This window comes from Lissotriton helveticus, chromosome 4_2, assembly GCF_964261635.1.
Source record: "Lissotriton helveticus chromosome 4_2, aLisHel1.1, whole genome shotgun sequence".
NCBI lineage: Eukaryota > Metazoa > Chordata > Amphibia > Caudata > Salamandridae > Lissotriton > Lissotriton helveticus.
In genome coordinates, this window is record NC_136064.1 from 5,320,543 (window position 1) to 5,345,006 (window position 24,464).

Sequence of the window (24,464 nt, forward strand, 5' to 3'; positions counted from 1 at the left end):
ATTCGGGGGTAGGCAGGTCCTGTGACATGAACAGGATGCACTTGACACAGTGCCCCTGAGGGTACAGCTGAGGTTATTGGAGCTGCAGGCCCCTCGGAGAGGTGAGGAGACACCGACCAGGTCTCTAACAAGGAGCCCACCCTCAGGGTACCCTTATAATGACAACGAAGCCCCGCCCCGTCCAATATATTAGTAGCCTGGGGGGTTCCTGCATCAGACATTACATCCCGTGCGGACACACCTCAGTGACAGACTCTCGCGAGACTTGGGCAGACCTGGGGTTTATCGTGAATGACTCAGCCTGTGCCCCGCGCTGTACAAGCCTCAACCAATCTTACAGAGCCACCTCTGACAGCATTAACTGCTATCCTAACAAATGCACAACCCGGTGAGCGCCTCGTCCTCTGAATTCCAAACACTGCCTCGAGGCGCCAAATGAATTATTAAAACATTCATCATTAAAACCGTTGTTTGGGATCAATATTTGAGGTACATGGCGAAATTGTTTTTTTTGTTTTTAATTCTTCCCAAATCCTTCGAGTACAGCAGCCCCCGGAGCATCCCCGGCTGAGACCCCATTGGAGAGCAGAGGCATCTGCTCCGTTCGGCCGAGCTGAGGGAACCTTTCAAGAATGTAAACTGCACTGCGATTGGACATCTCCAGGTCCGCGCCAGCCTGCCGCCCCCAGGCTATGGAGATCTGCGATACAGTGAGATGTCGGCATCTCAGTCTAAAACCTAGTACTTTCATTTTCAAATTCTTTTTATGAATCTTATATACTACGCTAAAATGTATAAACCTGCAGCATGGAGGTCGAATGAGTAAAGGGGTTTTGAGGGCCCCAATTCACTAATATCCATTCGCAATTGTAAGTAAAAAACAAGAAAAAACGGCACAAAAATAAATTGGCGGCCACAAACATCCAACATTTTTTGGATTAGGGGCGTGTTTTTGGCGTTTTGAGTGACGGATGACGTCACAGTCTAAAGAACGCAAAAAAACACCCCCCCCCCGAATCCGAAAGAGACGGGGCTTTATTGGAGTGACTCCCTTCTCCTCCAATGGCTGGCCTCCGTTTAGGAAGCCAGCCAATGGAGGAGAATGGAGGAGAGAGGCGGGTTCCAAGCCCCCTAACTCCAAAACATTAAGGGGTCCATTAGGATGACGGGCGGACTTTGTCCGCCCGCCACCCTAACGGAGATCGGGACCGCCCGCCTAAAGGGCGGGGGTCCCGACATTGGCATTAGGATGCGCCCGCCACAGTGGTGGGCGCATTCCTCAAGTTAACATTGTGGCGGGCGGTGCTCACTGCACGCCCCCCACAATGTCAAAAACAAATGCACGCATTTGCATAATCGAAGCGGCAGGCACCGCGCGGTGCCTGCCGCTGGGATAATGCAAATGCAGGGGGGTACCACAGGTACCCCCGTGTGCCACCCCCATTTGGCCGTCACTCTGGGGCATCAGACACCACCTGCCTTTCCGTGGCGGCATTGCTGCCGTGGAAAGGCCCCTGATTTCAGCCATCGTAATATGGCTGGCGGTGTCCATTGGACACCGCCACCATATTATTCCATCACTGCCGCAGTCGCAAGGCGACCGTGGCGGTAATGCGGCGGGCTGTCCCGTCCGCCATCCTAATATGGCGGGGAGGGATCCAGGCATTGGTGTCGGGCGGATTGCCTCCGCCAGGCCGGCAGTAGCCACCGCCAGCCTGGCGGAGGCAATCCGCCCGTCATCATAATGGGCCCCTAAATCTTCGGGACTCTGCCGCAGTGAGTGTGACGGTCCCTCGACCTAATAAAGGAGGAAGAAGCAAAATGTTTAGGGATAACCCTGCAAAAAGGGCCCTTTCCAACAGGAAGTAAAACATTTTTTATTAAAGTTATTATAAAGTAAATTGGATGGGCTGATTTTAGGTAGGATGACAATATGAAGAAGAGACGGTATCCAAAGTAATGCTATTCGGAATAGTGACATACATGAGTATACACACATTTTTAAGTGGCCTCTATGCATATACAAAATGATCGCCTATATGTTTGCAGATACATTTGGAAGTATATGCACTCAAATAGTACAGTGAATGTCATTTGTGAAGACACATTCTGAAATATGCTTATAGTTATACACCAGTATAGTGAGCACCATCTGTGGAAACACATTCGGAAGTATGGAAATATGCTAGTACAGTGAGCACCCTCTCCACCATATTCTTAAGTATGCCTACACGCCAATACAGTGAGCATTCACTGCGTACACACATTCCGAAGTATGCAAATATGTTAGTACAGTGAGCATCCTCTGTGCGCATATTTTTAAGTATAGTTAAACACCAAAACATTAGACAAGCAACGGTGATGGGGAGGGAGTGAAGACAAAGAACAACGAAGGAAGGGGACAAACGACGACGGGAGGCGCAGCAACAATGATGGGAGAATGGATGGAGAGGGTGTGCAGTCAAAATCTCGAGTTTCTATTATCGATTGGACAGAATATCGACTACAGAATATCGACATGGCAGTAATATTGAGGTAAGTAATATCGATGTTAACAATATTGATTTTTAAGTTTTTTTTTAAATATCGAAGTATAAAATATCGAGTAGTTTATATTGAGTGTAGAAAATATCGAGTTTTTGTATAAGTTAAAAATGTCGAATGTCAAAATATAGTGTCAGAATATCAAAATAGAAAATATCTAGTGTTAGAATATCGATTTGTTAAATGTAGAATGTTAATAATGTTGTAGTATAATTTTTTTTTGTAAAATATTGCTTTTGTTTGTTATTTAATGCAATAAAATATATAAATAATTTAAATAAAAATACATAAATATGTATTTGAAAAAGAATACAAATTTCTAGGAGCGGGTTGTGGGTTTTTAGGGAAAAGGGTGGGAAGTGTTTTAAAATATATAAAACTAAGTGATAAAAAAAGTTTTATAATTTAAAAAAATTCTACAAGTGAATGTTTTAGTAGCGGGTTGTGGGTTTTTAGGGGAATAGGGTGGGAAGTGTTTTAAAAAAGAATTGGGAAAATAATTTCGAAATTTATTTTTAAATATTTAATCATATTTAGATATTTATTTGAAAATATTTAAAATTTAATTTGAAATTATTGATTTAAATTTAGATATTAATTTCGAAATTATTTTGAATTTTTTTTGTAAAAAAGATATATTGTTTTTAAAAAAAATAGAAGTAAATTTGAAAATATTTAGTTTAATTTAGATATTTATATGAAATTAAATTTTCAAATATTTTGAATTTTTAAAAAAATGTTTTTATTTTTTTTTTAAATTAATTACGAAAATATTGTGAAATTAATTATTTAAATATATATTTATTATTTAACAATTTTGAAATAATTTCGTACATTTTTTTAAATTTAGAAATTTATTTGAAAATAATTTCGAAATTAATGTGAAATTATTTATTTACATTTATATATTTATTTGAAATTAAATTCTAAAATATTAGTCAAATATTTAATTAAATTTAGATAATTTTATTACAATAAATATTTTAAAAATATTTATATAAAGTTATATATTTTAATAAAATTAAATTTGAATACGATTTTTCATTTTTTAATTATATTTTTTAAATTATTAAACTTTTTTTGTATGCTATATTTGTGTTTTAGGATTGGGTAATTAAATTTTATTTTAATAATATAAGAAAAATTGTAGTAAATTTTAAAATTAAATGCTAATAATTATTACAATTTATATATTTTACAAAAACATTTATAATCAAAGAAATTAGTGTTAGAAATGTTTATTTTTTAGGATTGTGTAGTCTAATTGTTGTGTAATAATGTTGCAATATTTCTCCCAAAAATAAATTTGAAATTTGTTAAATAATACTTTTTTAAATGTTGAAATTTCATACTAAAATTTAACGTAATTTCAAAATTTAGTTTATGGAGTGGTTGTGTTATTTTTGGGAATTAGGCTAGCAATTTTATAATAAAAAATAACAATGTAATTTATAATTTAATTTAAAATATTAAATGTAAATTTGTTTGAATTTTTGAAATGTAATATTGTATTAAATATTTAATTTTTTATGAGTGTATTGTTTATTTTTATAACGTTATACTGTTTTTGTGTCCAGCACCTTTATTGAGTTTATACTTGGTGGAGTGGGAATAGTAATTTATATGGGTTTACAGTCCAGCACCTTCCCTGAGTTTATACTTGGTGGAGTGGGAATAGTAATTTATATGGGTTTACTGTCCAGCACCTTCCCTGAGTTAATACTTGGTGGGTGTGAATAGTAATTTATATGGGTTTAGTGTCCAGCACCTTCCCTGAGTTAATACTTGGTGGAGTGGGAACAGTAATTTATATGGGTTTACTGTCCAGCACCTTTCCTGAGTTAATACTTGGTGGAGTGGGAACAGTAATTTATATGTGTTTACTGTCCAGCACCTTCCCTGACTTAATACTTGGTGGAGTGGGAATATTAATTTATATGGGTGTAGTGTCCAGCACCTTCTATGAATTTATACTTGGTGGAGTGGGAATAGTAATTTATATGGGTTTTCTGTCCAGCACCTTACCAGAGTTAATAGTTGGTGGAGTGGGAATAGTAATGTATATGGGTTTAGTGTCCATCACCTTCTTTGAGTTTATACTTGGTGGAGTTGGAATAGTAATTTGGATGGGTTTACTGTCCAGCACCTTCCCTGAGTTAATACTTGGTGGAGTGGGAATAGTAATTTATATGGTTTTACTGTCCAGCACCTTCCCTGAGTTAATACTTGGGGGAGTGTGAATAGTAATTTGTATGGGTCTAGTGTCCAGCACCTTCCTTGAGTTTATACTTGGTGGAGTGGGAATAGTAATTTATATGGGTTTACTGTCCAGCACTTTCCCTGAGTTAATACTTGGTGGAGTGGATATAGTAATTTATATGGGTTTACTGTCCAGCACCTTCCCTGAGTTAATACTTGGTGGAGTGGGAATAGTAATTTATATGGGTTTTTTGTCCAGCACCTTACCAGAGTTAATAGTTGGTGGAGTGGGAATAGTCATTTATATGGGTTTAGTGTCCATCACCTTCTTTGAGTTTATACTTGGTGGAGTGGGAATAGTAATTTATATGTGTTTAGTGTCCAGCACTTTCCCTCAGTTAATACTTGGTGGAGTGTGAATAGTAAGTTGTATGGGTTTAGTGTCCAGCACCTTCTTTGAGTTTATACTTGGTGGAGTGGGAATAGTAATTTATATGGGTTTACTGTCCAGCACTTTCCCTGAGTTAATACTTGGTGGAGTGGGAATAGGAATTTATAGGGGTTTAGTGTCCATCACCTTCTCTGAGTTTATACTTGGTGGAGTGGGAATAGTAATTTGTATGGGTTTACTGTCCAGCACCTTCCCTGAGTTAATACTTGGTGGAGTGGGAATAGTAATTTATATGGGTTTAATGTCCAGCACCTTCCCTGAGTTAATACTTGGTGGAGTGGGAATAGTAATTTATATGGGTTTCGGGTCCAGCACCTTCCGTGAGTTTATACTTGGTGGAGTGGGAATAGTAATTTATATGGGTTTAGTGTCCAGCACCTTCTTTGACTTTTTAGTTGGTGGAGTGGGAATAGTAATTTATATGGGTTTACTTTCCAGCACCTTCTCTGACTTAAAACTTGGTGGAGTGGGAATAGTAATTTGTATGAGTTTACTGTCAGCACCTTCCATGAGTTAATACTTGGTGGAGTGGGAATCATAATTTATATGGGGTTAGTGTCCAGCACCTTCTATGACTTTATACTTGGTGGAGTGGGAATAGTGATTCATATGGGTTTACTGTCCAGCATCTTCTCTGAGTTAATACTTGGTGGAGTGGGAATAGTAATTTATGTGGGTTTATTGTCCAGCACCTTCTCTGAGTTTATACTTGGCGGAGTGGGAATAGTAATTTATATGGGTTTACTGTCCAGCACCTTCTATGACTTTATAGTTGGTAGAGTGGGAATAGTAATTTATATGGGTTTACTGTCCAGCACCTTCTCTGACTTAGTACTTGGTGGAGTGGGAATAGTAATTTGTATGAGTTTACTGTCAGCACCTTCCATGAGTTAATACTTGGTGGAGTGGGAATCATAATTTATATGGGGTTAGTGTCCAGCACCTTCTATGACTTTATACTTGGTGGAGTGGGAATAGTGATTCATATGGGTTTACTGTCCAGCATCTTCTCTGAGTTAATACTTGGTGGAGTGGGAATAGTAATTTATGTGGGTTTATTGTCCAGCACCTTCTCTGAGTTTATACTTGGCGGAGTGGGAATAGTAATTTATATGGGTTTACTGTCCAGCACCTTCTATGACTTAGTACTTGGTGGAGTGGGAATAGTAATTTATATGGGTTTACTTTCCAGCACCTTCTATGACTTTTTAGTTGGTGGAGTGGGAATAATAATTTATATGGGTTTACTTTCCAGCACCTTCTCTGACTTAAAACTTGGTGGAGTGGGAATAGTAATTTGTATGAGTTTACTGTCAGCACCTTCCATGAGTTAATACTTGGTGGAGTGGGAATCATAATTTATATGGGGTTAGTGTCCAGCACCTTCTATGACTTTATACTTGGTGGAGTGGGAATAGTGATTCATATGGGTTTACTGTCCAGCATCTTCTCTGAGTTAATACTTGGTGGAGTGGGAATAGTAATTTATGTGGGTTTATTGTCCAGCACCTTCTATGACTTTATAGTTGGTGGAGTGGGAATAGTAATTTATATGGGTTTACTGTCCAGCACCTTCTCTGACTTAGTACTTGGTGGAGTGGGAATAGTAATTTATATGGGTTTACTGTCCAGCACCTTCCCTGAGTTAATACTTGGTGGAGTGGGAATAGTAATTTATATGGGTTTTCTGTCCAGCACCTTACCAGAGTTAATAGTTGGTGGAGTGGAAATAGTAATTTATATGGGTTTAGTGTCCATCACCTTCTTTGAGTTTATACTTGGTGGAGTTGGAATAGTAATTTGTATGGATTTACTGTCCAGCACCTTCCCTGAGTTAATACTTGGTGGAGTGGGAATAGTAATTTATATGGTTTTACTGTCCAGCACCTTCCCTGAGTTAATACTTGGTGGAGTGTGAATAGTAATTTCTATGGGTTTAGTGTCCAACACCTTCTTTGAGTTTATACTTGGTGGAGTGGGAATAGTAATTTATATGGGTTAACTGTCCAGCACCTTCCCTGAGTTAATACTTGGTGGAGTGGGAATAGTAATTTATATGGGTTTTCTGTCTAGCACCTTACCAGAGTTAATAGTTGGTGGAGTGGGAATAGTAATTTATATGGGTTTAGTGTCCATCACCTTGTTTGAGTTTATACTTGGTGGAGTTGGAATAGTAATTTGTCTGGGTTTACTGTCCAGCACCTTCCCTGAGTTAATATTTGGTGGAGTGGTAATAGTAATTTATATGGTTTTACTGTCCAGCACCTTCCATGACTTAATACTTGGTGGAGTGTGAATAGTAATTTGTATGGGTTTAGTGTCCAGCACCTTCTTTGAGTTTATACTTGGTGGAGTGGGAATTGTAATGTATATGGGTTTACTGTCCAGCACTTTCCCTGAGTTAATACTTGGTGGAGTGGGAATAGTAATTTATAGGGGTTTAGTGTCCATCACCTTCTCTGAGTTAATATTTGGTGGAGTGGGAAGAGTAATTTGTATGGGTTTACTGTCCAGCACCTTCCCTGAGTTAATACTTGGTGGAGTGTGAATAGTAATTTATATGGGTTTACTGTCCAGCACCTTCCCTGAGTTTATAATTGGTGGAGTGGGAATAGTAATTTATATGGGTTTACTGTCCAGCACTTTCCCTGAGTTAATACTTGGTGGAGTGGGAATAGTAATTTATATGGGTTTACTGTCCAGCACCTATCCTGAGTTTAAACTTGGTGGAGTGTGAATAGTAATTTATATGAGTTTACTGTCCAGCACCTTCCTTGAGTTTATAGTTGTTGCATTGGGAATAGTAAAAACGTTGTTGAGTTTTAAATTGTGGTTGGTAGAATATTTCAATTATTATTTGTATGTAAATATGTTAATTATAGTAGTAATTCTATTTATTGTTATAGTAGTAATACATTGCTAAATAAATCACAATTTGTATTATTTATAAAAATAAATGTATTAAATAATTACAAAATTAATCGCATTATATTTTATTTAGAAAATTAAAAAAGGAGAAAAACATATTGTTAATTGTAAACATTTACAAACAGTTTATTAAGATGTAAAAAGAAATGGGAAGTAGAGGAATTTTTTGTATTTGCAGTATAATTTTGTAAGTGAATAGTTTTCAACGAATAAAATGTAATAGCAAGTAAATATGTGTGTATAAAAAAAATCCATACATTGAAATGAGATAATTTTTATGTTAATTCACATATATTGGAAATGTACATTTTCAAAACATATATAATTACATAGGGGTCCATTAGGATGACGGGCGGACTTTGCCCGCCCGTCATCCTATCGTAAATCGGGACCACCCGCCATAAGGGCGGGGGTCCCGGGGGTGCCATTAGGATGTGCCCGCCACAGTGGCGGGCACATCCTGTATTTTCAGCATTGTGGCGGGTGGTGCTCTCTGCACCGTCCGCCACAATGCTGAAAATGCACTTTCACATTGTCATTTGCAAAGCAGCAGGCACCGCGCGGTGCCTGGTGCTTTGCAAATGACATTGAAGTGGGGTACCACAGGTACCCCCCATGTGCACCCCTCCACCTGTACTTCACTCTGGGGGCCCGCAGGGGGCCCCCAGAGTCAAGACCGCATGCCTTTTTCGTGGTGGCAGCGCCGCCGCGGAAAGGCATCTAACAATGCCCATTGTAATATGGCTGGCGGTGTCTAATAGACACCGCCAGCCATATTAAACATTTTCCGCCCCGGTCGCCTTATGGCGGGCGGTGTTTTGGTCCACTGCGGTCCCCCCCGCCATTGTAATATGGCGGGGGGGAATTCAAGGAAGGATGTCGGGCGGATTGCCCCCGACAGGCTGGCGGTAGCAATCCGCCCGACATCCTAATGGACCCCTTAGTGTACAATTTATTTAAAAACAATTTCTTTAAATCAGATAGAAAATATAAATATTTAAGTAGTAAACATGTTGAAAATAATTGTTATATTTGTTGTGCATACATTTTGTTGTATTTTATAGTACAAATTATTGATAGATAAATTTTTTACAGATTTCAAAATAGTAAAATTTGTGTTAGTTACACATTTTTTTATTTATTAATAAAATTAATATAGACAATATTAATAATATTAATTTTTACAAAAGTAAACAATGAAAAATAATTTTGAAACAGTAGATAGATTTTAGAATCACATTAACATTTTTATAAGCATAAGGTTTAACAGAAACTGAATGATAAAAGTAATTTCAACATTTAAATTAATTATAAAGTGTACATATAAATAATATTTTCTTTTTCATACTTCATTAAATATTATAGCAAATATATTTATAAATATTTTAAAAAATTATTAGGAGAAATATTACATAATGTAAGCATATGTTTTAAATTTTAAAGTGTTAGAAAATAGAGAAAAAATAGGCTTTTCAGTTATACAGGGACTATTTTTTCACCGCGTAATGTTATTTTGTTTGATTTGGTACTGGAACAGCTCGCGGTTGGATGCAGCGTCGCGTTGGAGAGGGTACGTTTTGTTTTGTTGTATATTATAAGTTAGTAAATTTAATTTAAGTGTATGTGTGGTGTATTTATGTTGAGTATGATTGTACATTGTTTTTAAGGTGTTTTTGTTGTTAGCTCGAGTGTACGATAATTAGGGACACATTAGGATGGTGGGCAAGTGGAAATCGGGACCGCCCGCCTAAAGGGCGGGGGTCCCGACATTGCCATTAGGATGCGCCCGCCACAGTCCTCATTAACATTGTGGCGGGCGGTGCTCACTGCAATGCTTCCCTCTTCGATTATGCAAAGGCACCCCCCCCGTGTGCCACCCCCCTTTGGCCTTCACTCGGGGGGCCCACAAGGTGAACACCACATGCCTTTCCGTGGCGGCATTGCCGCCACGGGAAGGCATTGACAAAAGCCCATAGTAATATGGCAGGCGGTGTCTAACAGACAAGCCTCCATGTTACTCGCTTTCCGCCCCAGCCGCAAGGTGACCGGGGCGGAAAACAGGCAGGTGGTGTTTTTCACCGCCGCCTTCCCCTCCGCCATCCTAATATGGGGGGGGGGATTTGGGCTTGCGATGTCGGGCGGTTTGCCTCCGCCAGGCCGGCGGTGGCCACCGCCAGCCTGGCGGAGGCAAACCGCCCGACATCGTAATGGACCCCTTAGGGGCACATTAGGATGACGGGCGGGCAAAGCCCGCCCGTCAAACTAGTGGTAAACGGGACCGCCCGTTTAAAGGGCGGGGGTCCCGAATTGGGGATTAGGATTCTGTATATATACCATTGCGGCGGGCGGAGCTGAAATCTCCACCCGCCGCAATGGTAAAAATGCACCTTTTGCATTTCAAAGCGCAACATGACAAGCACCGCGCGGTACCTGCCATGTTGCACCTTGAAATGCGGGGGGTACCATATGTACCCCCATGTGCACCCCCCAAGCCACGGACTCCCAGGGGGCCCGCAACGGGCCCCCGCAGGGAGTCTCTGCATGCCTTTCATTGTGCAAAGCCCATTGTAATATGGCGGGCGGTGTCTAAAAGACACCGCCACCATGTTACACGTTTTCCGCCCCGGCCGCTATGCGACTGGGGCGGGAAAACAGGCGGGCGGTGTTTCACACCACCGCTGTCCCTCCCGCCATCCAAATCTGGCGGGGGGGAATTGGGCTGATGATGTTGGGCGTATTTCCTCCGCCAGGCTGGCAGTAGCCACCGCCAGCCTGGCAGAGGAAATCTGCCCGACATCCTAATGTGCCCCTTAGTGTTTATCGCGTTTTAGTGGTAGGTGTGTGAGGTATGTTTATATGTTTAAATGTTACGAAATGCTTTTGTTGATAGTATAACTATGTATTTTTTCTATGTGTATGGTTGAATTTGTGTGGGTGGGTATGTTTTTTTCTTATTTTTAGGTTATCGCCGCCTTTTTAGTTTTTGGAGGAGCTCCGTTTTTTTTTAAAGTAGTGTCACGAGTATTATATACTCAGATTTTTACACACATACTTAGTTTTTTGGGTTTTCCAGGAGCGTTTATTTTTTTAAATTACTATTTTCGGGTTTTGAAAGGTATACTCTGTGGATTAAATTGGAGAGGAGTCGCCATGGATTTGCTTGTATTTTTACATTTTTTTTGGGGCTTCCTTGGATTGTATGGATATTTTGGATTATTTGTTATGGATTTTTCAACATTTGATTACTTTTGAAGAAGCAACAGAAATTGTAAGTATATGAAGAAATGTTTTTGGGGGGAAATTTGTTTTAATTAGTTGTATTGCTATGTGATATGTAACAGTTTGAAAGTAAATTATCATAATAAATTTATAAACTGTGTCTCAAATTTATTTGATAATTTAATTACAATTTGTTACATATAGTAATGGTAGTAAAATGTTTATTTATAAATGGGTAATGTTGTATGTATAGTTGTGATATATTTTATAGAATCGTTTTAGCTATCATTGAGAGATATTCTAGTCCTCTGGTACTTGGATAGAGGGTAACTTGGCTTTGGAGTGTGTTATACATTTTTTGCGTTTGTCTAGTTAATTTTGGTCCTATCAAGGTTACTGATTGCTCCATTTGGAGCTCTTGGTAACTCTGCTCTTTTTGTAGGGATTGAATTAATATGTAAAGAGCAGGTGTTCCTCTGCCTGTGGTTGCTTGGAAGGCGTTATGCCAACCTTCAACTGCGTTGTTTGTTTTTGCTTGTTTATTTAGGGTGCTAAGGTAGACATTCTACCAAGCTATTTGATATTTAGGTTGTCTTCTATGACCTGAGCGGTGTCCTACCCATGAATCTTCAAAGTAGTCAAGCATAGGGCTTATTCTTTCTTTGTTTCTTTTATAGTATGGGCTGTCTATTAATAGGTTATAGTGCTCTGCAACGTCTGTTACAGGAACATACGCTAGAGAAATACGTTTTTTAATTTGATAAGCAAAGGTGCTATCTGTGGCGTATTGGACACATAGGGGCCAATTCTGATCCTGCATTTTTATTTTCCATACAAATAGGATTTGTATTTTTTTCCATACAAATTGTAAAAGTCCCTTCCAACCCGTGTAGTACGATTCGTACGGGAAAAATACATACAGATCGTCCCGATCCTTACAAATCGGATCGGGAAAAGCTGTACGACACGGACATGTAAAAAAGTCCTTACAATTTGTAAAAAGGCTGTCCAACCCATCAAGTACGATTGGTTGTCAGCATACGATTTGTATGGAAAATGGCCTGTATACGGGGAATGACTCGTACCGGGCAACGAAGCGAACACCTATATGCCTCGTTCCCTGGTATGACTCGTTCTGGGAGTACGACTGATTCCGGGGTACGGATCGTATAGGGGTATGAGGCATACAGGGGTCCCCCACGTGCGAGGCGTGTGTATGGTGTGTGCCCCAACATCGCGCATGTACGCACCGTACGTACGTGATTTTGGGGTACGGTGCGTACATATGCGATTTTGGGGTCCGGTGCGTTCACAGGCGATTTTGGGGTACGGTGCGTACATACGCGATTTTGGGGTACGGTGCGTACACAGGCGATTTTGGGGTACGGTGCTTGTACGGTGCGTACACGACCAGTACCCCTTCATCACGTATGTACGCACCTTACCCCACTTTCCGTGTCATCCGTACGCACCGTACATACGCACCATACCCCTGTATTCATGGGGTGTACGACGCGTACATGGGGAGTCTGTCTCATACTGTTTTTGGGGCGTACAAGGTTTTTCCGGCACTTTTTGGCTCTTGTAAAAAAAGAGCTGTACGGGGTGCCGTTTGTACGAATCGTACTTGCTGGGTTGTAAACTGCTGCCGGGAATACATGGGAACATCGCGTACAGAGCAATCTGATTCGGAATCGCTTGTATATACAAGTTGTATGGTCTTTTTTACAATTTGTATGGAATGCGTCTATTTGTACGGATCGTACTTCCTAGGTTGTAGGGGCCTCCTTACAAGTACGAGTTGTATGTGGAAAACGCTCCATACCACGATTTGTACAGCGTTTTTCCAGGATCAGAATCGGCCCCTTAATGTAGATTTTTGTAGCTGACGCCATGTACATTGATTAAAATGATAATAGCAACCTTGTATTGCTCTGTGTGGGAATATTTTAAGGATACTATTTATCATTGCTTTTTCGAAATCAATGATGATTTTTTGTGGGAAATAGTCATTAGTTTGTTGTTTGACTTTGGTTAGGATTTCTTGGTAGGTAGATTGTTGTTTGTTTGGTAGGAGGGCATATAGGAAAGGAATATTAGCATTTTTTTCAGCATACGATTTGTATGGAAAATGGCCTGTATACGGGGAATGACTCGTACCGGGCAACGAAGCGAACACCTATATGCCTCGTTCCCTGGTATGACTCGTTCTGGGAGTACGACTGATTCCGGGGTACGGATCGTATAGGGGTATGAGGCATACAGGGGTCCCCCACGTGCGAGGCGTGTGTATGGTGTGTGCCCCAACATCGCGCATGTACGCACCGTACGTACGTGATTTTGGGGTACGGTGCGTACATATGCGATTTTGGGGTACGGTGCGTACATACGCAATTTTGGGGTACGGTGCGTTCACAGGCCATTTTGGGGTACGGTGCGTACATACGCGATTTTGGGGTACGGTGCGTACACAGGAGATTTTGGGGTACGGTGCTTGTACGGTGCGTACACGACCAGTACCCCTTCATCACGTATGTACGCACCGTACCCCACTTTCCGTGTCATCCGTACGCACCGTACATACGCACCATACCCCTGTATTCATGGGGTGTACGACGAGTACATGGGGGGTCTGTCTCATACTGTTTTTGGGGCGTACAAGGTTTTTCCGGCACTTTTTGGCTCTTGTAAAAAAAGAGCTGTACGGGGTGCCGTTTGTACGAATCGTACTTGCTGGGTTGTAAACTGCTGCCGGGAATACATGGGAACATCGCGTACAGAGCAATCTGATTCGGAATCGCTTGTATATACGAGTTGTATGGTCTTTTTTACAATTTGTATGGAATGCGTCTATTTGTACGGATCGTACTTCCTAGGTTGTAGGGGCCTCCTTACAAGTACGAGTTGTATGTGGAAAACGCTCCATACCGCGATTTGTACAGCGTTTTTCCAGGATCAGAATCGGCCCCTTAATGTAGATTTTTGTAGCTGACGCCATGTACATTGATTAAAATGATAATAGCAACCTTGTATTGCTCTGTGTGGGAATATTTTAAGGATACTATTTATCATTTCTTTTTCGAAATCAATGATGATTTTTTGTGGGAAATAGTCATTAGTTTGTTGTTTGACTTTGGTTAGGATTTCTTGGTAGGTAGATTGTTGTTTTTTTGGTAGGAGGGCATATAGGAAAGGAATATTAGCATTTTGGAAGTGGCCATGGATAGTGTACAATTGTTAAAAAGGTTTAGGACATACTGCAAAAGTACCATCCATCATCCAAGTTTGGCATTGGTTTAGTTTAGTCATGTTGTCTGCAGTGGCAAACAGTATTATTCTTTTATCTTTTGAGTTGTTGTCATATAGTATAAATGGTTCATTATTATGATTTAAGCAGGGTTTAGGGGGAATTTGCACTTCTTCAAAAGTTTTAGGTGTGGGAGGAGTAGTTGCTGTAGCTCTTTTTAGGTCTCGCCTTTCCCATTCCGAAGGAATGGGAAATGGAGAGAATTCAAGTGCTCAAAATCCTCGTGAAACCAAGGGCTTTTTGGTGCGGTTTTCTTTGAGATCACGTGAATCACGTGACCAAACAAGCACGCGCATCAGCCTCCCTCCCTCCCTCCTAATTGCATTTTTTCACGCCCGCACAGCACATCAAAGGGCTTCTCCCAGCGTGTGCTCTGCGGCTTCTCCTCCCCTAATTATTCATGGCTGGCCGGTGGCCGGCCGTACTTTCAGTTTCCCTTTACGCTCTTGTTATTCTTGTTATTCTTGCCTGCTTTATTTATTTCTCTGTTTATAACCCAAGAAGACATCCTTGCCAAACTCCTTTTACCGACCTTTCTAAGCTTTGTCTTACCATACCACAACCGTACATTGAAGGGTTTGTTACATCTTCTCACCATCTTTTCCACTATCTATGGGTAAGTGTCTGCTTGCAGCCCAGCTGGATGACCTTAACTGAAAACACTTAATGAGAAGAGAAGTCCTGCCACACTTCTCCTCCCCTCGCTCGCATTCCCGCCCCCCCACCAGGCTCTCCCGCCCCCATCCGGCTTCCCTCCACGCATCTTTTTCTATTCCATTCTCGGGCGTCTCTATTGCTCACCAAAACACCCTCGTGTTTGCACTGTCTCACTCCCTGATCGCCACCACTCTCGCTTGCTCCCCCCACCCCACCTCTGCCCGTCACCGACTATCTCGCTCTCTTTCCTGCCTTCTGACTATCTCGCTCTCTTTCCTGCCTTCCTCTCTCTTTCTCTGACTCTCTGCGCTCTGGTGTGTTTCTTTGTCTGACTCCTTCTTTCCTGTCTGACTTTCTCGCTCTCTCTCTCTGTATCTGCTTCTCTCCTCCATTGGGCTAATAACACAGAGAGAGACCCCCAACAAACAGACCGAGCGTTCTGCGGGGTTACCGCCCCCACCAATCTGGGTCCGCAGCCACTTATATACACCAGACCCAAACAATTCAGCGTGTTTGCAGCAGAAGCCTGCTCGTGCGCTCTCGTGTTTCTTTCTACCCTTCACACTTATCTGCCATCAGGGCGCACAGCGCCCCTCCTCAATTTACTGTTTGTTATCAGACTCCGTAAGGACTCACAGCCGCAATGCTGTGAGCTACACAGCACACTCGGTGCACGATTATTTTTCTGTACGTCCCTGATCACCGCAGAGGTACGGCAGGCGCTTCAAACCAGCGATTTCAAGATTTTTAAGTCCTTGCCAATTCTTTCATTCCTAATGTCTTCGTTTCTCTTGCACGTTTGGTTAGAAATCAAAGAAAATCAGCTTCACAAAAAAGGATTTATATAATTAGCAGACTGAATTCCATTTGTTTTTGCATGGTGCTGCACCATGCCATAAAGCACTTGGTACAGGCACACACACCCACACACACAACCACACACACACACACACAAACCCACACACACATACACACACACAACCCCCACACACACAACCCCACACACACACCCACACACACACACAACCACACAACCACACACACAACCACACAACCAATAGCAAAACATAGCATAGCATAACAAAACATAGTATAGCATAACAAAACACAAACAACATAGCATAACAAAACTCAAACAACATAGCATAACAAAACACAACAAAACATAGCATAGCACAACAAAACATAGCATAGCATAACAAAACATAGCATAACAAAGCATAGCATAACAAAAAACATCATAGCATCACAAAACGTAGCATAGCATAACAAAGCATAGCATAGCATAACAAAACATAGCATAACAAAGCATAGCATAGCATAACAAAACATAGCATAGCATAACAAAACATAGCATAACAAAACATAGCACAACAACACATATCATAGCAAAACAAAGCATAGCATAATAAAACACAACAAAACATAGCATAGCATAACAAAACATAGCATAGCATAACAAAGAATAGCACAGCAAAACACAACATAGCATAGCATACAAAGCATAGCATAAGAAAACATAGCATAGCATAACAAAACAAAGCATAGGATAGCAAAACTAAACATAGCATAACAAAGCATAGCATAGCATAACAAAACATAGCATAGCATAACAAAACATAGCATAACAAAACATAGCACAACAACACATATCATAGCAAAACAAAGCATAGCATAGTAAAACACAACAAAACATAGCATAGCATAACAAAACATAGCATAGCATAACAAAGAATAGCACAGCAAAACACAACATAGCATAGCATACAAAGCATAGCATAACAAAACACAACAAAACATAGCATAGCATAACAAAACAAAGCATAGGATAGCAAAACTAAACATAGCATAGCATAACAAAACAAAGTATAGGATAGCAAAACAAAACAAAGCATAGCATAGCAAAACAAAACAGCATAGCATAACAAAACATAGCATAACATAACAAAACATAGCATAACAAAACACAACACATAGCATAACAAAACAGCAAAACACTACAAAACATAGCATAGCTTAACAAAACACAACAAAACATAGCATAGTAAAACTAAACAAAACATATCATAGCATAATAAAACATAGCATAGCATAACAAAACAAAACATAGCATAGCACACAGCATCACTCAGCACCACCACAGCATCACTCAGGGGCACCACAACATCACTATGGGCTACCACAGCATCACTGAACGCCACAGCATCACTCGTTCGCCACCACAACATCACTCGGCACAACCACAACATCACTCGGCGCCACCACAACATCACTCGGCGCCACCACAGCATCAATCTGTGCAACCAATCAACAACAACTGGTTCAAATATGTTCTCTCAATTTTTCAAGCTTTATTACAAATGTCACAAAAAGATGTTAATATTTCACTTCTCTTCTTGGATTTTTGTCACAATAAAATACCCTAAACATAATCTTCACAAAAGTTATTTACAAAATTTAAGCTATTGCCATTATAAATTACAATAACTTTTATTTAAAAAAATTAAAAAACATTGTTATTTGTAATATCAATACATGTAAGTCACGTACATACAACACATATGGCATTACAAATGCTATAGGTATCAAATTTGCAAAAGTTATAACTATTGGCAGTGTAAATGACAAAGCTATTAATTTCGCTATTTTCAAAACCAACACAAAAAAAAAATGGTCATTTACAATACCAATAGCTCAAACTTTCCTAATGCGAGACCTATTGGCAACGCCAGTGCTTGTTTGTCTAGCTATGGTTCTTTTAAGGGAATCTATACTTGGTAGTTGGCTAGAGGCATGTTGGGGTAGAACACTTTAATGTTGTTTTAGAATAGCAGTTGTTGGTGTATCAGTAGTAGTGCTAGCTTCTTTAAGGGAATCAAGCATTTCTCTAATCTCTATTTCTGTAACATTGGGTGGGTGGTTATGTTCCTTAGTATAAGTTACAGTAGTTTCCTGAGTTATAGCTCTCCCGTAACATTTGTTTGAATAGTATTTAGTGCATTTCCAAAATACTTTCATATCTTTCTGTTTCTCTTGAGTGTATTCATATTCCATGTAACAAAGAAGCATTTTCCCTTTTTGAGAATACACAAATTTAGCTCCTTCAAGTCATGTTTGCTTTTTGGTGCTAGGAGAAAGTAAACATTACATTATTAGAAAAGTATTTAAAGAATGTATTTAGTATTATAATAACATTTATTAGCACATTAATTATTTACCAGTTTTTTTCTTTGTTGAATTCAGGTGTTGCTTTTCTTCGAAATTTTCTTTTTGATGTATTTCTTCCGTACCTGTTAAGATTGAGAAGATGTGTTACAAGAATGTATATTTGGTTATGTTCTTTTTGTTGTGATCTGCTAGCTAGTTTGTCCTTAGTTATCTATTTATTAAGGTTTTTTGTCGATTAGATACCTACTTTGTATATTTTTTCTTTGAAGTCTTGATGTTGTGCTGTTTTTCTAAAATTTCTTTTAATCTGTAGAAAATAAAGAAGGAATAAAAGAGATGTTTTAGTTATTTGTTTTCTAATTATAGGCTTGAAGTCTTAGAATTACGTTTTTTTAAATATATAAAAGTGTTCGTACTTACTTTAGATAGGTGTAGCTGGTTTTTGGTAGAAGACAATCCGTTTTCTTTCACCAAAGTGGCAGAGTTTCTCCTTCCTTTTTTTTGTTGTTTTAGATTGCGATTTTAGTAGGTGCAATTCTTCTTTTTATAGGATGTGTTAAAATGTTTCAGAATTTGTATTGGTTATCCACGTTGATAGCTTGTTTTTATTGGTTTATTTGAATTTTTTTCCTTGTTTTGGTAATTGTTGTCCTTAAATGGATGACGCTAATTAATGATTTTTTTATGGGTGAAGCTCTTTTTTTGAATGGTTAATGGCGTTTTCTAAGATTTAAAGTTAAAGAATATTTATTATATGCATTAAGAAATGTTGTATTATTTGCAATGTTGTATAAGTATTATAAATAGGTTATTTGATGTAAATGTTTTTTTTCTGATTGTTAGAAATGTTTATTGTATGTTGTAATATTTTTTTTAAGTATATTATTCATATTATTGCTAAGTATAATATGTTTTTTATTATAAAGCGTATTTTGTATGTATTTTGTAAAGTCGATATTATTTAATGTTCGATATTATAGTATTCTATATACTGATGGTCGATATTTTGACTGTGTTATATGTTAAGTATTGGTGGTCGATGTTTTTTAGATGCGATAAAATTGATGGTCAATAATGTTGTAGTCGATTTTTTTTATCGATATTGTGGTTTCGATATTTTTGTTATTTCTTGTTTAAGTATTGGGGGTCGATATTTTTGCATCGATATTTTGTCTAGTTGATATTCGGTCTGTCGAGATTATGTCAGTGATTCATGGAGAGGAGGCAAGCAACAACAAAGTAAGGGGGCAAACGACGACGGGAGGCGAAGCAACAACGATGGGACGGTGGATGGAGAGGAGGCAAGCAACAACAACGGGAGGGGCAGGCGTTTCAAACAACAATGACTGAAGGGGGCTAGCAAGGACAACAAGAGGGGGCAAACAACAGCGATGGGAGGTGGGCGGCTGCAAGCGACAACAACGAGGAAGGAACTATGACAAGGGAAGCAACAACAAAAAAAAGTACCGGAATCCTATCACAAGCAGCGGAGGAATGCTACTGAAGACATTCATCAGTACTAGGTCCATGTTCCATTAAACTGACAAATATATTGAGAGAGGAAATTAAACCTGTATGAGCTTCAGAAGCAAGAAAATGAGAGTGACAAGGAAGCCAACCAATGGTAAATAATGGGCGGTCTCTAAGCCCTGTTTAGTTTAGTTTTTTCCAGGTAACAAAAGATCTCACCAGCAACAGCGTATACGCTGCCTCAGGTGTGACTAAAAAATGGCATATTATTATCAACTGTGTGTATGGACATCAAATAAGTTAGTCCATGGTAGCAGCTTGCCCTTTTGCTATCCCTTGCACTACCCATGCTCAAGGGTCATGAAGGCTAGGTCACAATGGTAAAAGGGGTTTTAGAGTCTTGTTTACTTTCTGTATTTTCTACTTCTTCCCCTTACCTTTGTCCTGGCTTATGAATAACAACCTGGAAGCTGTTAAGGGGCTAATAGTGGGTCACTCTTGTGATGTAATTGAGGGGTATAAAAGGTTCATGATGTCAGGTCCACTATTATTGCCATTTTGGCAAATGTAGGTACATGATTGTAAGCAGCAATGATGCCATAGTCAAAGCTACAGTATGAGCTTGCTTCTAAGCTATGAGCACCTAATTAGCCCGGATAATCTGTATCTATATTGCCACAATGTGCCCATAGGTGATTTTTATTACAAATTTCATGATTTTCACTTGATAATTTTAACAGTTTTTAAGTTTTTGTAATACTCTACAGTCTTTTTAGGGTGAACATGCAGAGGTGAACTGATAGTAGGGTTGGGTGGGGATTTGCTGGTCAATTTTATCTTTTAAAATGCACTTGATACTGTGTTTTCTTTTTATCCTAATCGCATCCATGTTAGTGCATGGGTTGGCTCTGTTTTTCTTCTTTGTCAATAGCAGCAGTTTTCCTCAATTGCTGCTGTTTTTCTTCTTTGTCAAATGCCACTATTTTGGTTGGACTGTTAGCACAAGAGGCATACAAGCTCAGGGCTATGTGTTTGGGGCTCTATTTAAATGTGATGGATGCCCGATGCGCCACTAGCGTGCCATAAACTAGAATTACATGATCTTTTCACTTTATACCTGATGTCCATTGCTTGACTGAATCTTGATTTAACCCTCACTCTCATCTCTTTATTAATGAGTTAGTTCCTATGTATTGTAAAATCATTCTCAAAAACTGAATTGAGTGCTAGAGTATCTGTAATCTATCAGAAGCATCCAAAAGTAAAACCTGAGCACTTTGGTCTACTCAGCCTTTCAGAGCTCTCCCTAGAGGGAGTCTAGGGCTGCGAGCTAATAGCGACCATTTACCTTTTGCTGGCATTATTGTGTGATTTAAACTGCTTTTTATGAACTTTTAAAATCTGTATCTGAATTCTTTGTAGGGGCTTTTAAATTTATTAATCAAGAAGGAATTTACTGCAGGCACACTGACACCCCTCCTCACGCTTCATATTCACTTCTCCTGCCTCGCCCAGCCGATTTCTCTCACTCGGTGTAGGCGGCGGCGGGCGCCATCTTTGGTGTGGGCTGGGGCTGCGCTCTAGTCGCGCCGGCCTCCCGCCCTCCCAGACTATTTAGCAGGGTTATTTTTCGGCGCTCACTGCCTTTCAGAGCTCTCCCTAGAGGGAGTCTAGGGCTGCGAGCTAATAGCGACCATTTACCTTTTGCTGGCATTATTGTGTGATTTAAACTGCTTTTTATGAACTTTTAAAATCTGTATCTGAATTCTTTGTGGGGGCTTTTAAATTTATTAATCAGAGGGAATTTACTGCAGGCACACTGACACCCCTCCTCACGCTTCATATTCACTTCTCCTGCCTCGCCCAGCCGATTTCTCTCACTCGGTGTAGGCGGCGGCGGGCGCCATCTTTGGTGTGGGCTGGGGCTGCGCTCTAGTCGCGCCGGCCTCCCACCCTCCTCACGTCCTATATAATTGACACCATGTCCAGACGGCGCAGCGGGCTGGCGCAGCGGGCGCGCGCCGAAGCCGCGCCTAAGCCAAGCCCGTCTGCGCCCGTCCGCGCCCGGACATGGCCTAGGGCCACAACCCCTGGTCCCCGACTGCGGTACTCTCCTCAGCAATTAAAAAAGCTGAACCATGGTGATGTACCTCTTACCGCTGCGGTGGGCGCCTGTCCCCCCCCGTGTCCGGGGTGTAGCTACCAACTTTTACAATCCCATCTATCAGTCCAAGTAGACCCTAACTATATCCCGTCATATGCTCTGGATAACGCTTTCTCTCATAGCTGTCGAGCTGCGCTTATTAATACGCGCTCTCTTCCATCCCACAGTCTCCAGATTAGTGAGTTTATTCTCGCCCACGACCTGGATTTACTATTTGCCACTGAAACCTGGGCAGATGCCGGGTCAGGGCCGGATTTTTGTGCTGCAACCCCTGATGGATACAGTGTAGCCAGACATGACAGACCCATAGGAAGAGGTGGCGGACTCGCTATTATTTACAAGGATAAATACCGTACCACCTTTGATCCCATAAACTCCGCCAACTGTGAAGCAGCTACCTTTGCTATCAGCATCAATTCTAAACAAGCCTTGAAAGGAATCTTATTATATCGACCTCCTGGCCCTCGAAACCCCTTTCTCTCCACCTTTTCAGACTTTAATGATCATATTATAAGTTCTGATAAATATATGATACTGGGAGATTTCAACTTCTATTTGGAACAGCAGGACAACCATGATACCATTCAACTTACTGCCGATCTCTCAAATTTGGGATTGCATCAATTGGTTAAGGGCATCACACATCAGGCAGGACATACCTTAGATGGTCTGTTCACTAATAATCCTGATATTTTTATATTGGACATCATGCCTATCACGTGGTCAGACCATAGGGCCATTATATTTGAGTTACATATCCGGACTACAAATCTTCCTCCCCCCAGGCCACGAACCAGGATTGGGACTCGAGCCTGGAAGAACGCGGATATCCCTCATATGTTAGATTCCCTGACCTCTTCCTGCCCTCAGGGAGGAGATACTCCTGCACTATCAGCCTCCGAATTACAGGATTGGATTCGGAGTGCCGCTGATCAAGTGGCCCCGGAGAAACTCACGAGATTTAATAGAGCATCTCCGTCGGCCGCTTGGTATACTGAAGATCTTAGACTTCATCGGCAACACTGCAGGAACCTAGAAAGGCGTTGGAGGAAAGTCTACTGCCCCATAGCCAAACAAACCTATAAAGATGCCCTCACAATATATAAAAAGGCGATTATCGCCCGAAAAACTGTCTTTTTCTCGGCACAAATAGAGAATGCCACAAATTCGGCTAGAGAGCTGTTCTCTGTCGTCACGACTCTGTCCACTCCCTCCACGGGATCGGGGGTCGAACCCTCACAGACCTTCTGCAATGATCTCTCCACATTCTTCACCACAAAGGTGGCTGATATATATTCCTCTTTCGAAGGGGATACCAGGACTAAACATAGAGTCTGTAATGAGGAAAAAGTAATTTCTGATCATAATCATGATCGCTTTCCCTGTTTTACGCCCACCACACAAGACAATATTATCAGACTCATCTCCACCACTAAGTCGGGCTCCCCTCTGGACCCTTGTCCTCCTTCCGTGATGGCAAAACTCACTGAAGTGATCTCGCGTCCACTCATGGAAATTTGCAACACTGCATTCCAGACAGGTCAATACCCCAGTCCTTGGAAGAAGGCTGTAATCAAACCCCTTTTGAAAAAACCTTCCCTGGACCCTACAGCTGTGGCCAGTTAGAGACCCATTGCGTGTCTGCCCTTTCCTGCCAAAATATGCGAATCTCTGATGAACAAACAACTCTCAGAGTTCGTCGAGGCTCACCAACTCCTCGACGAAACGCAGTTTGGGTTCAGGAAAGGGCATGGAACGGAGACCGCCTTGATAAAGGCCTCAGATGAGATCAGGGCTATCATGGACCAGGGAGGGGCGGCTGTCCTGATCCTTCTGGATTTGTCCGCAGCCTTTGACACGGTCGACCATGGTATCCTGGTCGACCGTGTCACAGCCTTGGGGATAAATGGTATGGCCAGGGACCTTATTTCATCTTTCCTGGAAAACCGTACCCAGACAGTGAGGCTGGGAGATTTCTACTCCCCTATCTCTGCACTCCCTTGTGGAGTCCCACAGGGCTCCTCGCTAAGTCCTATGCTATTTAACATCTACGTAGCGGACTTAGCGAGGGTAATAAAGGCCCATGGGGTACGGCTCACATCCTACGCAGACGATACCCAGCTGGTTCTGGCAATCCATAGAGATGGCCCTATTGTGGCAGCCAACTTCCAGAGAGCCATGCTCGAGGTCAGCACTTGGATGGCCTCGAACTGTCTGAGGCTTAACTCGGATAAGACCGAGATCATGACCTTCGGCAGGCTCTCTCCTGAATGGTCTTCTATCTGGTGGCCTGAAAAGCTGGGCCCTCCACCTGTCCCAGTAGAAAAGGCCAGAAACCTGGGAGTGATTTTTGACAG